The sequence below is a fragment of the Lontra canadensis genome, unplaced genomic scaffold (assembly GCF_010015895.1).
Source record: "Lontra canadensis isolate GAN:19392208 unplaced genomic scaffold, GSC_riverotter_1.0 scaffold1, whole genome shotgun sequence".
NCBI classification, from domain to species: domain Eukaryota; kingdom Metazoa; phylum Chordata; class Mammalia; order Carnivora; family Mustelidae; genus Lontra; species Lontra canadensis.
This window is the reverse complement of record NW_022630995.1, coordinates 114,496,625-114,509,981: the sequence shown is the minus strand read 5'-3', so window position 1 is coordinate 114,509,981 and position 13,357 is coordinate 114,496,625. Positions and strand designations below refer to the sequence as shown.

The following is a 13,357-nucleotide window of genomic DNA, read 5'->3' as shown; positions in this document are numbered from 1 at the left end:
GTTAACACTTTCGACTAAACCAGGTGTTCTGTGTAGAGTAGGTTGAGCTCCAGTTGCATAGATTAACCTGTATGTGTCCCAACATTAGCTATCTACTCTCCCCAAACCTGACTTTCCTGGTCTGTAAAATTGAAGAAATTATAATAGCTTCTTTCATGGGGCATGTCCACATTAAATCCCAACATCCTTTGTTAGTACACCTATTTTTCAATGCTTAATCAAAAGAGCTAAAATAGCCTGTATTTACATGTTGGTATATTTGTCCACTGGTCCCAGCCTTGCTGCCTTTTCTTGATTATATGCTTAAGCCACTTTTAATGTACTTTAACAGACTCTAAAGTCTTTGTATGAGGCATGAAGAAACTAGGGAAAAGGAAAATCAGTGAAAATAGTAAAATGGAGAATACTTAATGGATAAGCATTTGAAAACAAACAAACAAACAAACAAACAAACAAACTTGAGGACATAGCAATGGTCATGAACTGCTAATAAGGAGAGACTGAGTTGTCAACCTTTTCACCCTACCCCCCAGGTTCTGAAATGTTCTTAACTTTCTTTTGTCACATCTATGAAAAAAATAATTTTTCATAGCTGTCACCCCAAATCAGGGCTGTATCCATGCCAAAATACACGTCAACCACTAATATTCAAAAAGCACACCTTGCTTTTACACCCACTATATTCACATTTCATCAGTTAGATTGTGGCCAGTTAGTTCATTTAGAGTCCTTGAAACTGTTTCTCAACACAGTAGTGTGCCAGATCACAAAATGGACAGGAGGCTAGTTAGCAGGTGATGTCAGCTCTATGAACTTTACAGTGGAGATGAGTTATCTATCTAGAAATGGTCTTACATGGCACCAGAATGGGTTAAAAACACAGTTTTTAAAAAAGTTTTTAAAAAACCACACACACACACACACACACACACACACAGTTAAGTGCACTCCATCTGCTGTATTGCCTGCTAGACATAAATATACTAGAGAGGATATAAATACGGGGATGGATGGGAAAGAGTTCAGGACCCGGTGCAAACCTGAAAGGAAATGGGGCAATACAATGGGAGAGAATTAGGACGAATCAGGTAAGCAACAGCACGTGCATCTGAAGTCTTCCCCATCTCTAAACTGGAACATTTTCTCCAGGGCCCGTCACTCAAATGACAACAAAATGGTAGCTGATTCTGATTGTAATTACCATGCGTTCGAGGACCTTAGGTGTAGGAACACAAGTTCCACTCTAGGTCACAGTCCTAGTGCTTCTATTATCCTACAGAAGAACTGATTGCTGTAAATGGTTCCTGGGATGTGTGACCTGCTTGGAGGAAAGATGCCAGGTTTCTTTCCTTGCTGCCATGGAGGGAAAAGACGTGTCGTATATGAATAGGTTGGGTGAGAAGGAAAAAGGGGGAAAGAACCTCACAATTTCCTTCCTTAAAGGTGGAATAGAAAGATGGTTAACATTGGCGGTTTGGAGAGAAAAGATAAGAGTGCATTTTCAGCATCCCCGAGGTCCCCTTCGTACTGCTTTACACTCCCCCTCTTCTGTTTTGAACTACCAAGGCACTTGGACTCCACACACAACTAAGGATGGGTTAAGCGGAAAGCCAAGTCAGCGCAGTCGGAAACGGCTTCCCTTAAAATGAAAACTCAGGAACCGGCCAGCCCTGGGTGTGCGCGCGTTAATGTATGAGTATGCGTGCGTGGTAACCAGCAGACGCAGTTGGCTGGGCGCCGCCCTCGAAGCCTCCCCCCTCCCCCCGCTCAATAACCCTCCCCCCCGCCCCATCCCTATAAAGGCCCCACTCGTCGCCGCCCTCTTCACAGTCGGGGAGCGCGGCCTGCCGTGGAGGTGGCTCCGGCGCTCCTCACACAGTCACACTCCGCGCACTCACATACTTGGAAGCGCCTCCCCACGTCCCTCCCCTGCCCTCCTCTAGCTCTGCTCTCCTCTCTCTCACCACAAATAGTCGCCGACCGACTGCCAATCCGTGTCTCTCTCTCTCCTCTCTCTCAACAACATGACTGACTGGGAAGCGGTGGCTCAGGCAGAGCAGCTCTGCTGGCGCAGGCAGGAGGAGGAGGAGGAGGATTATTAAAAAACGCAGCTCGACTCTGTGCAACTGGGAGTGGAGAAAAGGAGCCCAACAGCTGAGAAGGGGAGGGAGGGCAGAGGAGGGGACCAGGAAGGGCACCTCCGTGCCCCGAAGACATACATTTCTGAGTGCCCGGGAGGAGCCTTAACGAGCGGCGCGGAGCCCTTCAAGGTAGTAACGCCCCCGGTGCCCCCGCGCCCGGAGGGTCGCGCGTTGCGTCGGCGTTGCGCTGGGGCCAGACCCCAGCGGACGCGGGGTGACTGCCCGGCAGGTGACCGCGCTGAGCCCGGGCCGCCCTGGAGCAGCCCCCGCCCAGGCCCGGGGCGCCGGCAGCGGGCCCGGCGTGCGCGGCGCGGGGACCTGGCCTTGCAGGCAGGGTGGGTGGGGGTCGGACGGGCTCGCTGGCTGTCGGCCCGCGACGACTCGAGTGCTGCGTGGCCTTTTCCTCCGCGCTTCTGAGCGCTCTGCTCCGAGTGGCCGCGGCCGCCGCCGCCGCTCCAGGGCGATGCGGAGCGTGGCCGGCCAGGGGCAAGAGTTGGCGCAGGTTCCGGGCCGCTCCCCTCCTTCGCCGCTCGTGTCCCGCAGGTAGGGGCGGTCAGCCAGCGCTGGCGCCCGGGTGTGCGGGCGCCGGGGCGGGGGCGGCGGCGAGGAGGAGGAGGAGGAGGAGGAGGACGGGGGGGGCGGGGAGCCCGGGTCTCGTGTTGGAGCCGCAGTGCCGGAGCCGGGACCGCCTTTTGCCTCCGCCTGCTTGTCCTCAGGCGCTAGCTTCCTGGATTGGAGGCGAGACCCTCCCCAGCGGCGGCAGGAACAGCAGCGACTTAGTGTGAACAAATTGCTTTGTGGTGGCGCGTCAAGGGCTCCAGGGAGGGGTGTGTGTGTATGTGTGTGTATGCGTGCACGCTCATTCGTATGCATTCGCGCTCATGGCTAATCAATGCTTTGGCTCACCTGAAGAGATAATCAGCCTTGAGGTGAAACCCTGGGGCCCCCTCAGCTTTTGGCTTGTGTCCCAGGAACTCGTACAGGCGGTGCCATCAAGGGGTAGGGTTGCACGAAGGGGTGACGGAGGGATTTGTGAATGGTGCCTCTGCGCGTGGAGGCTGAGCTTGCTGATGTAAAGGAGGAGGTATCCAGAGTGAGAAGAAAGGCTATTTATGGCAAAGAGTTGTGAAATTTCTCGGGGTTTCCTTCAGTGTATACTGAGCTTCCTCTCTCCTCGTCCTCCCTCTTTCGTTTCTCTCTTCCTCTCTCCCATTTCTCCTCTTCTTTTCTCAGAATTAGAAGCAGTTCTGCTTTTTTCCCCCTCTCTCATGGGATCTGGAATATGCAGTGAAGTCAGAAAGCACTCGTCTTTTTACAGGTAGAAAAAAATGTTTCTTAGAAGGCACTGATCTCTTGCCTTTTAATGTTTTTATGTACTTGTTCTCCACTTACCTCTTACGGACATCAGTAGGACTCAGAAGAGGCAAAGTACCTACTTGGTTCCAGTAGCTCTCATTTTTCATATTTTACAGTTGAATACCTTCCCGCGGAAATGTAACACATATTCTCCCATCTCTACCCCTAAGAATGGCTATAAAAAATAATGCACATATGTTTTACTGTAAGCCTGGTTTTATTAAAAGCCCTGGGGAGGAAAGAGAACAAGACACCTAGGTGAGTTTATATGGATTACTACTGATCACGAACTATTTTTTTTTTAAAGATTTTATTTATTTATTTGACAGAGAGATCACAAGTAGATGGAGAGGCAGGCAGAGAGAGAGAGAGGGAAGCAGGGTCCCTGCTGATCAGAGAGCCCGATGCGGGACTCTATCCCAGGACCCTGAGATCATGACCTGAGCCGAAGGCAGCAGCTTAACCCACTAGCCACCCAGGCGCCCTGATCATGAACTATTAAGGAAAGACCTAAAATACTATTAATCTAGGTTGCAACACAATTTCTTTGGGTTTCTTTTTCTGTTTACTTTAAAACAGGTACAAATTCCAAAGACAAGAAGCTTAGAGATGATGTGGGGCAGTGTCTACCAATTACGCTTTAGCAAATTTGTTCTTAGAAGTAGTAACCTGTGCTTTTAGAGAACCTAGGACTGGCTTGTGACAGAGAGTAGGACAGTATCTTTATTATTTTATTTTATTTTTTTAAAGATTTTATTTATTTATTTGTCAGAGAGAGAGGAGCTAGAGTGAGCACAGGCAGACAGAGTGGCAGGCAGAGGCAGAGGGAGAAGCAGGCTCCTTGCCAAGCAAGGAGCCCGATGTGGGACTCAATCCCAGGATACTGGGATCATGACCTGAGCTGAAGGCAGCTGCTCAACCAACTGAGCCACCGAGCTGTCCCTCTTGGAATGTCTCTAAGTGCCTGCCAAGCACAGTGTTTTTTAAAACATTGAAATTCCAACCACCCCTTCATTAATTTCACAGAGAAGAAAGAGAAGTAAAATGGTCAACCTATTGTCAGAGTGATTTGTCTTCATTTGATATTAATTAAGGATCTCAGTACTTTGATCAGAACATTCCAGTTGTTGGTGGTGGTTTTTGTTTTCAGTGTGAAAGTAGCTTTCCTTAACAGTCCTGTTTATTTTGAAGACAGAGTAAAGAATTTGTTTTTTTGATTTAGTTAGATTCATATTGGTTAAAAATACAGCTTCCTAGTGACTGGCTGGCTTAGTCAGTAGAGCTTGTGACTTTTGTTATCGGGTCGTGAGTTCCAGCCCCATGTTGGGTGTAGAGATTACTGAAGGAAATAAATAAGATACACTTTCAACATTGGAGCATGTGCAGTTTTATATTTTACGTTAGGACTTAGACTGAGAGCCCCTCTTTGAGTTTTGCTACCTTAACTTTCCTGAATTGTTGGAATGAAGATAAAATGAGGAGTTTAAAGGTGTACTTGATGAATTGTATTACTGCAATCATTAAGAAGTCGTATCTACAAATAATTTGTTTTTTTTTACATTGTTAGAGAACCAGTAACTGTTTACTACTTTAAACTATATATTATTTATACTACAGAATATTAATTTATATCAAACTCATGAAGTAGAAAATGAAAAAGTTTTTATTATATTTCATTGTTACTCAACTCTTCATTGCATTTCATTACTCAACATAGTACTCATTAATAAAGGGTTTGTCATGCCAGGAACTATCTAGGAATTGTGGAGGAGCACAAGACTTCCTTGCTCCCTTCCCTTCACGAGCTTACCCTCCAACTGGGACAAAGCTGATGCATGTTAACCCATCATAGTAAGAGACTGCCTGCCTATCAAGGACTGAGGAATTCCGAGCATAACAATTACATTTCATACTGAGTTTTGTCTGAAAGGCTTCAGGCTTAGGTAAGACTTGCTTGGTCTTGATCTTAAAGTATAAATTGGATTAATGGCTTGTGGATGAAAATATGAAGTGTAAGTTGCAAGTCTCCTGGAATTATAGAAAAGAATGAAAGATATAAGGGGAAATAAGTTTGTTTGAAATACATTTAGATATTACAGAGCAGTTGAATTTGTTGTGGAAAGGGCAGGGTGAGTTGGTTTTTGATGTACAAACATTCTGTATACTCCCATTTTTGACATTTACTGAATTTCTGTACCTAAGAATACAAATCTTTCATTTTATATTGCCTTTTAGTGAACAGAATGCTCAACATATATTTGCATAGGATACTTTAAATGTTTAGATGTACCTTATCACACGAAAGTGTTGAACGTGGTATTAGTATCAAGACAGCAGGTATAAACCTCTTTAAATTGAGATGTTTGAGGTACATCCTTAACCAACTCTCCTTAGATTTGCTCTAAAGGAAAATAGAATGAGATATGTAAAAGAATAGCTATTTTAATAGCCACCGTTCATTGAATGCTTAATATTTATTTTTTATATAAAATGTATAATCCATTAAATAACATTTTCTGTAATATTTTTATTTTAAAGTTACTAGAATGCACTCACACAGTGGTTAATATATCTTTACATTATTTTTCATGAATAATAGAGTTAGGAAGCAGGGTTCATGGGGAATAATTTTAGAATTGTGATTTTAAAGAGTTTTTAGACTATCTTCTGATACATAGATGGTATTAACAATAAGAGCATGTCCTGTCTCTAAGCATTCCGAACTTATTTTTTCTTTGTATATATGTTTGTTTTTGTAGAAACATCAAACTGTTTAAAATGAATTTCTTCATTTTAAGAACATAGGAGGAAACATCTGAGTTGATTTCCAGCCTGTCTTTTCAATATGATACCCCAGAAGTATGTTATGGTGACAGTAAAGAAATAGTACAAATATTAGATATGACTTTCAATAGATAACAGAATAGAATTACTTTCAGATTATGTGGATTAAAAGATTTTCATATATATATTCTGTTGACAGTGAATAGATAAGAATTATTACAAAAGCAAAAAGCCTATTAAATCACCAGTTTCATATTCATGTAGAAGTGGGATGATTTCCAACATAGTAACAGTAGAAACCAGGCTATCTGTTAATTGGTCTGAGTTTGGTTTTAGACTATATGTCACAGGTGTATCACTTTGATAATGTAATCTCTCCTGGTGTGTGACTGACAGCTTCTGCATTATTTCCCTATTGGATAGTGACAAAATCTGTTTGCTTTATATTGAAGACATATACTTCTATCAGAAATATTATTTTCACTATGCAAGAGTGTCAGTTAACAGTAAAACATGAAGTCTGAGCTGGGGGAAGCTGTGAAAAAGGATGGGGAAATTGATGCAAAACACCCTAATGAACCATTCTTCAATAAGTAGTTTAAACTAAATGTAAATAAAAATATAAAGCTGACCAATCTAAACTGTTGATATAGCAGTTAATACAGTACTAAGAGATTGTTACCAGTTCTTATTTTTAAAGGACTGTATTGCATTTTAAGCTGTTTTCATGTGAGCCAAATCAAAGGGATGAAAGAAAGAAAAAAAAGAAAACAAAAAGAAGGAGAAAGAAAGAAAAATGGTGTTTGAAACTGTTCACTAGTATCTGTGGTATGATGTTAAATTTTTTTTAAGAAGGATTTCTGCTTTGATCATTGACAGATACAGTGTTTGACCAAATGCCTAGCCTTCTACCTGGATTAACTTAAAACATGGCTTTTGGTTTTTCATATTTAAACTGCATTAAACACTTTTTAAATTTTAATTAAGCTGATTAAAATTTTTGAACACTGTAACTATGTTCTGATACCAGTATAAAATTTAAAGGAAACATTAACTTATGGCAAAGTCTCTTTTTTAAAGTTTTTTTTTTTTTTTAAAGATTTTATTTATTTTATCTGACAGACAGAGATCACAAGTAGGCAGAGAGGCAGGCAGAGAGAGAGAGGAGGAAGCAGGCTCCCCGCTGAGCAGAGAGCCCTATGCGGGGCTCGATCCCAGGATCCTGGGATCATGACCTGGGCCGAAGGCAGAGGCTTTAACCCACTGAGCCACCCAGGCACACCCCTCTTTTTTAAAGTTTTTATTTAAATTCTTGTTAACATACAATGTAATATTGGTTTCAGGTGTACAATTTAATGTTGTAGCACTTACACACAATATCTGGTGCTTGTCACAAGTGTAGACTCTATAATAGTTATTTTTTTAAAAGTTATGTGAATATCCTATTTCCCAGCAACTTTTCACTGAATGGTTTTGGGATCTATTGATTCTGACCTGAAGTAGAACATTTGGGGTTAGAAAGTGGTGATTTTATAATTCTTTTTTTTACATTTATGGCCTGGCATTCTTCTGGAAAGCTTTCCCTCTCAGGTCAGTATGGACCGTGGATTTTTTTTTTTTTTTTTTAAATTCAGTATTAGTACAGGTTAGATTTTTAAAAAATTCTTATTTAAATTCAATTTAGTTAACATATAGTGTATTATTAGTTTCATGGGTAGAATTTAGTGATTCATCAGTTATGTATAACACTTAGTGCTCCTTACATCAAGTGTCCTCCTTAATGCCCATCACCTAGTTACTCCATCCCCCTACCACATCTCCCTTCCAACAACCCTCAGTTTCCTGTGATTAAGAGTCTCTTATGGTTTGTCTCCCTCTCTGTTTTTATCTTATTTTATTCTTCTTCTCCCTATGTTCATCTGTTTTGTTTCTTAAATTCCACATATGGGTGAAATCGTATGTATTTGTCTTTGTCTGACTGACTTTGCTGAGCATAATACCCTTTAATTTAATCCATGTCATTGCAAATGGCAAAGTTTCATTTCTTTGTTGGCTGAATAGTAATCCACTGGATATATATACTACATCTTCTTTATCCATTCATCTGTCAGTGAACATCTGGGCTCTTTCTGTGGACATTGCTGCTGTAAACATTAGGGTGCAGGTCCCCCTTTGAATCACAGTTTTCTATCTGTGGATAAATACTTAATAGTACAATTGCTGGGTGGTAAGGTAGTTCTATTTTTAACTTCTTGAGGAACCTCTGTACTGTTTTCCAGAGTGTCTGTACTAGTTTACATTCCTACCAACAGTGTAAGAGGGTTCTCCTTTCTCCACATTTTTGTTTTATGACAAATTTTTACACAAGACCAGTGGTTCTCAAAATGTAGTTCCTTTACCAGCAGCAGCAGTAAACTCCTTAAAATGCTAATTCCACCACAAACTGAATTAGAAATTCTGGGTTAGGGTCCTCTATGTGATTTTTTTGCACTTTCAGGTTTGAGAAGTACTGACCTAGAGTATTTTATAGTAAAACTTGAAGGCTGTTGTCTTCGCCTGTTTTGGAGCTAAGTACTTTTCTTTAGCTCTTGGAGATGACTAAGGTTTAACTATTTAGGTCTGGAAAGTATGACACTTTCCATCAGATGATTTCATTTTAACTGTATATACAGATTATAAATATATTTAAGAAAGGAATTAGATGAGTTCCTAATTCTTGTGCATATATTTGCTATTGATTGGGGAAGTAATTTAAGAAGTGTAGAATTCGCTGGACCCTAAAGACCCCAGGGTAGGCCTTACTGGTAGTCATAAAAATATGCACAGCATACAAAGCTTGACCATTTTCTGTTTAGTCTTGTTGACTCTTATGTGGTATTTTTGGACTGGGAGTGGAATAATCATCTTTCTCTGTAATATGACAGCTGTGCAACAATAGCATCACATGTGTGGAATGTTCTCAAAGTGTTAGTGCTGAAATAAATTTTAGACCACATCTGTACATCTTTCACTATGTAAGATAATGTGTTCATATCCTGTAACTCTTTTAGTAGCCCTCTTTCTCTCCTTTCCCTCCTTCCTGCCTCTCTTTTCTCCCTCAACCCTTTTCTCTATTTCAGTTATGGGGTCAGTCATTCCCTCCCTAAGGAAGCTTTCCTTGGCCTCCTCTGTTACATCAGTTGCCCCATTATATATTGTTTTAATTCTGTATCCCTCTACCTTGCAGTACTTTTAATTTCATATGTGTTTATGTGATTGGTTCAATATTATGTCATCAAAGATTAACACAACAATTGGTGCCCAGTAAATGTTGGTTGAGTAAGTGTGCGCCATCATCATAAAGATGTTTTATGTTTTTCCAAAGAAAGATACTTTAGAAAACATTTTAAAACCCAGGGAGTCCTAGGACATATGTAAATACAGGAACTGCTTTCCTTTCTATTTTGCAAATGATGACATACATTTCATTAACAATAGCAATGGCTCTAATGTGCTGATCTGGTCTTACATGATAAGCACTCCGTATGTATGATGCCATGTATTTCTTCTAAGATTATAAAGTTGTTTTTGTGTAAATGTTTTAGTAGAAATGAGGAAACTGAGGTTGTATTCTATGGCCGGCCAAGCTAAGCCAAACTTTTTTTTTTTTTTTTTTTTTAAATCACGCTGATGCAGAAATTATGAAACCAGTAGACCGAGAATGTGGAGGAGTATATCTTCTCTTTATTCCTGATTTAACTCAGGGCTCAGCACTATCTGTGCATTGCTTATGCTGGTGCCACCCTCTTCGGTGATACTGTTGTTGCTTTTCCAATGACTGAGTAAGTGATGGAGATCTTGCAAGGCTGAAGGTCTCTTCTTAATTTGCTTTTCTATATGGTTACTATGTGCCCTCCCTGCCATTCAGTCATAATTCTCTTACCCCATCTGGTCAGAATCTCCCAATTAGTTAACAAAAATTTAATATGTAAACAAGTATAATTTGCAGATTGAGTGCCTTTATGCAGAGAATGTTCGAACATTAGATATTCTCCATATTTGGAGATATACAGCTTATCTTCTGGAAAGGTTGACACAGCTTTTGGTACCTTGTTCAAGCAAGGGAATATATGATCACAGGGTAGTACCAACTTAGTTTCTTTTGGCTTTTAATCTTCAGATTATTTATTTAAATGTGGGTTTAATCAGTGTTCGAATGTTTGTAGCAAAGGAAGTACTTAAAGGCTGATTCTGTAGAAGTCCATGGATAATTAAAGAGTTGAATTTCATTATTCTGAAGTCCTCTTACTAGACTGACTGTACAAAGTTACATATTTTATAATGTGTTTAAATCAATAAGTAACAAGTAAATATAGATGCATATCAACAAGAAGAAAAAAAAAATCAGTAGTTTAACTGAGTATTTTACTTACGGCCTGTTTTGTAGCTTTTACCAGAACTTGTTTCTGTTGGTGGAATCATTTAATCATTAATGGGAGCCTCAGCCTTGCCCCTGATTCAAGATTAATCCTTTTCTGTAGTAGGAAGACTGACTGGTTTCTAGCTCAACACTTCTGGAGTGAGCATCAGCCACCCTTGATGTCCAGCCTAATATTATAACATTTATAGTAATGCTTCTTTCTTATAGCTTAAACGGAATTCTTACCTAATTTTTTTGTGCATCTTCATAAATTGCCCAATTGTCACTATTTCTCCTAGTATTTAAGCAAAGACTTTCTTTTGACAGAGCCTGCTTTATTACTTTGAAGACTGGGATCCTATGTCTAAAACCACTTCATTTCCTGGGTTCTTTTATGAGCCAGGCAGAGTCTCCCCAAAATATCATTCTTCTGGGTCTCTAAATATCACCAGCTCTTAGAAGTAGGCTTCATTTCCAATATTCACTCTTGGACCACCACGTTGCCAATTACTTATGGCACATTGCCGTGTTCCCAGATACTTAGGCTGGTTGGACTTCTTGGAAGTATTTATAGCTGGGTTTCTAGAGCACTTCCCCAGACTCTAGTGCAGGTCTCTTACCAGCTTCTGACCGTCACGAGACTTATTTTGCTATACGAAATCTCCTTTACCCAGCTGTGTCACAAGATAGAGCTCCCTCATTCATCATCATTGGCAAGAAACATTTTGTAAATGCTTATTATGTATAAGTCAGTCTATTTCAAAAAGAATGTACCTCCTGGGGTTCCTAAAGTTCCTGAATAACTTAATCCATAATAAATGAAATACATGTTCTTCCATGTTTTGTTTGGTACCCAAATGTGATATGTGTATACAAAGATGTGTGGAATGTGCATATGCATTCTTTAGGGGTTCTATATTCCAAACATATCATATTCAAGTAAGTTTATGAAGAATGGAAAAGAGGCAGATCATACTGAGATCAACATTTGACTAGAAAAGGAAAATCGGTGAACCCTAAAGAATGCATACTGTGGATAGTATGATACATTCTCTGATTTTCCGTACTCATTAATAAAAACTAGCAGTATCCTTGTGTTCAGACACTGCTGAACACCCCTCTTCAACTCTCCTTGGAGTCTTAGTGATACACCTTCTCTATGAACCAAACTCAGACTAACATGTTATGTTTCTTATGTACTCATTCCCTGCAATTAATTATTGCCTGGAAGTAGTTAAATACTCTGATTCTGTTAATGAGTTGTTATTGTTGTATGTACAGCTTTTGTGTTTGTTTGTTTTTTTTTTGGGTGTTTTGGTTTCTTTTGGGTGTCAGCAGCATGTGATATATCACAAACCAAACAAATGAACATGAATAAAGGTATGGCAAAAGTAAAGCAAATGTAGGCTTTACCATTTTAGACAGTTCTTCCTTTAGAAACTATTCTTGTATTTATTTGCTTTTGTTTATTTATAGTTATACAAATTACCAGAGCATTAAGTCTGAATGTATGAAATATGCTTAGTGAGTAATGCTTCCTCATACATAGTATTCTCCAGAATATTCAAGAAAGGCTTGAAAGGGGAAAATCATACAGTGTATACAGAAACATCAGATGAGACAGGGAAAGGAAAAAGTAGTTCCAATTCAATATTAGAAATGTAGATAAGGGTCATTTATTTTAGGTAAAGTTTCGAGATATTTTATGGATAACCAAACTGATGGGTCTCTACTTCAGGATTCCTAAATTTAAAAAAGGATGTTAACTACTGGGAAGACAGCTCAAGGATAGTTACTTTGATTTTGTTTTGATTTTTGTTGTTTTATCCATATGCACAAGACCCAGGAACACTAAAAGTATTTGTTAATAAACGAGTTACTAAGGTTAGAATGCACTTCCTAAAGGAGTATTATTAAAAATATAGATCACTATATTGGGCCATTAAGAAAGTCATTAGAAATTTGTGCATTACAAGCATATAAACTTATAGCACCATTATTGCTAAAATTAACTTTGAGAGTTATTTCCTACAGTATTACACAATATGTAAATATGGTGGTATTGAGGACATACTTTCTTCATCAACACAGTTCAGCTTCTGAAAGGATAAAGGGCTCCACAGTGGAATGGTCTAAGTTGATGTAGGAACAGTGTATTGCGAAGCATGCCTAAGGGAATTTCGAATGTCCCAGGTTCAGGAGCTGAAGGGATAAAGGGTAAAGTCACTGTGTGCTCACTCTTTAGTAAGAGAAGGAAGGAATTGCCACCCAGGATATTTCTGAGGAGTAGTGAACCTGCGCTCATTAGATGATGATACAGAAAGCACAAAGCCCCAGAGGTCTGTGTAGGACATGAATGAATGAGGTGTTTTAAAAGCTGAAGAGTTTTAATTTCAATATAGGACATTCTGAAGTTCTGGAGGTTCTCCAGCCCTGTTCCAGGATGCTGTGCTTGTGTCTCCAGTCACTTCCCTGGCAGGGGAGCTATCCAGGGTACTAGACTTCTGCTGAAACCCTCTTGCAAAATTGTGCAAAATATTTTTGTTTTTGTTTTTGCTAATCCTAGAGCCTGTCTTTAGACACTTGGAATGACTAACCTGTCATCATTTGGTTTATTCCAGGGGGCCCTTCAAAGCCCAGTTCAAGTGCAAGTTTAAATACACCTGCAATCCTATTC

At 40.1% G+C, this 13,357-nt stretch overlaps 1 protein-coding gene across 4 annotated transcripts in view; it reads left to right on the top strand.

Moving 5' to 3' along the window:
- Positions 1-1,850: 1,850 nt before the first annotated feature.
- CCSER1 (coiled-coil serine rich protein 1) overlaps positions 1,851-13,357 on the top strand; it is a 728,492-nt gene continuing 716,985 nt past the window's right edge. For all 4 annotated transcript variants that reach the window (XM_032861661.1, XM_032861652.1, XM_032861643.1 and 1 more), the window contains exon 1: positions 1,851-2,270. The gene's annotated coding sequence lies outside the window, so the exon portion shown is untranslated. The remainder of the gene's footprint in view (positions 2,271-13,357) is intronic.